General features: G+C 49.0%; 1 protein-coding gene across 1 annotated transcript in view; it reads right to left on the bottom strand.

Moving 5' to 3' along the window:
• The window catches only part of CDC14A (cell division cycle 14A), a 64,544-nt gene that overhangs the window by 61,524 nt on the left and 1,337 nt on the right, over positions 1-1,683 (bottom strand). The window contains exon 2 of the mRNA XM_015563512.1: positions 1,387-1,477. The gene's annotated coding sequence lies outside the window, so the exon portion shown is untranslated. The remainder of the gene's footprint in view (positions 1-1,386; positions 1,478-1,683) is intronic.

Here is a 1,683-nt window from a genome sequence, read left to right as displayed (position 1 = left end):
TCCCTAATTTTTAAATTGATTTTAGAAAGACAGGAAGAGAGAGAAACACTGACCTGTTGCTCCACTCATTGGCTGGTTCTTGTCTGTGCCCTGACTGAGGATTGAACCTGCAACTTGGTCTAGTGCAGCGGTTCTCAACCTGTGGGTCGTGACCCCTTTGGGGGTCGAACGACCCTTTCACAGGGGTCGCCTAAGACCATCGGAAAACACATCTATAATTACATATTGTTTTTGTGATTAATCACCATGCTTTAATTATGTTCAATTTGTAACAATGAAATTGGGGGTCACCACCACATGAGGAGCTGCATTAAAGGGTCGCGGCCTTAGGAAGGTTGAGAACCGCTGGTCTAGTGGGATGTGGCTCTACCCCACTGAGCTACCCTGCCCAGGGCTACACCAGCTCTTTCAATAAAAGGACATACTCAAGTCCATTCAGTCTTCTCATTCTTTATTATCTGTTGCTTTTATTGAAGAGAGGTGTATCGCTACTTAAGTTGTTACTATACTTATTATTTATTAAGGTATCTTTTTCCGGCAGGTCCTTCACAATAAACAGGTCCACACTCTTATCTTACACTCTCAAACCCAAATTCCAAAGCAGCAAGGTAGCCAAAGAAAGCCAATCACACCCCTCTACCCTCCGCAAAGGCAAGGCGAGGAACACTGGGAGGCTCGGAGCACCCAGGAAAATAACGCCCTAAATCAAAATTTTAAAAAAATATCTCCTCACGCACAGAAAACACTTGAATCCGGCTCAGCGTGTCCCACTTTCCAAAACTACAAGCCGCACCAACGAACACACCCTGAGCTCCAGCCGCAGCCTGTGCCCGGCGAGGCTGAAGCCCCGGGGACACACACTGCCCGGCCTCCGCTCGTCCCGGGGACGGACGCCAGGCCAGGACAGAGTCCGGCAAGGACCGACGGCGGTCTCCCCGGCCCTGCTCTGGGAGTGCGCATCCCCAATTGCAGTCTGTCCTGGTGGTCAGAACTCGTACAGACGGATGGCCAAAGGACTGAGGTGTTGACAGGTTCGCTTTATCTTCACTTTCAGCCCTGGCTGGGTAGTCAGGTGGTTAGAGCACCCTCCCGCTATGTCAAGGTTGCAGGTTCGATCCCCACTCACGGCACATTGCATAAATAAGTGGAACAACAAATCGAGGTCTCTCTCTCTGTGTGTCTGTCTGTCCCTTTCTATCTCAAATGAATACATTTAAAAGATAAAATAAAGGTATGTTCACCTCTCCCCAAGCACCTGAGCCTTAAAACAACTGGTACTGTTACTTGCACCATTGGGGGAATGTGACTAAAACAGCCATAGAGATAGTAGTGTTTCCTCACCAGACTACATGGTTGAGAAAAGGGGGAAAAAAAGCAGAAACTTACTTTTCATAGACCAGCTCCTCATCGATGGAGAAATAGTGGATATGGACTGTGCTTTTTGGTCTATTCCTCAAAGTAGCAAAATATAAACGATCTGAAAGTTTCAAAGAGGGGAGAAACGTATGAGAAGCGGGGAAGCTGGCGGTGGGGTGGCCACACACACACACACACACACACACACACGAAGATCAAAATAACAAGCGCTGCCCGGGACTTAAAGCCGCCAGCACATGGGCTTCCTGCAGAAACCTGATCTCGCCCAGAAAGCGAGGGACCCAAGGGCACGGCCGTCCCAGAGGC

The sequence above is a fragment of the Myotis davidii genome, unplaced genomic scaffold (assembly GCF_000327345.1).
Source record: "Myotis davidii unplaced genomic scaffold, ASM32734v1 scaffold217, whole genome shotgun sequence".
In the NCBI taxonomy this organism is placed as follows: Eukaryota; Metazoa; Chordata; class Mammalia; order Chiroptera; family Vespertilionidae; genus Myotis; species Myotis davidii.
The sequence above is the reverse complement of the archived record's forward strand: the minus strand, read 5'-3'. Positions and strand labels throughout refer to the sequence as shown.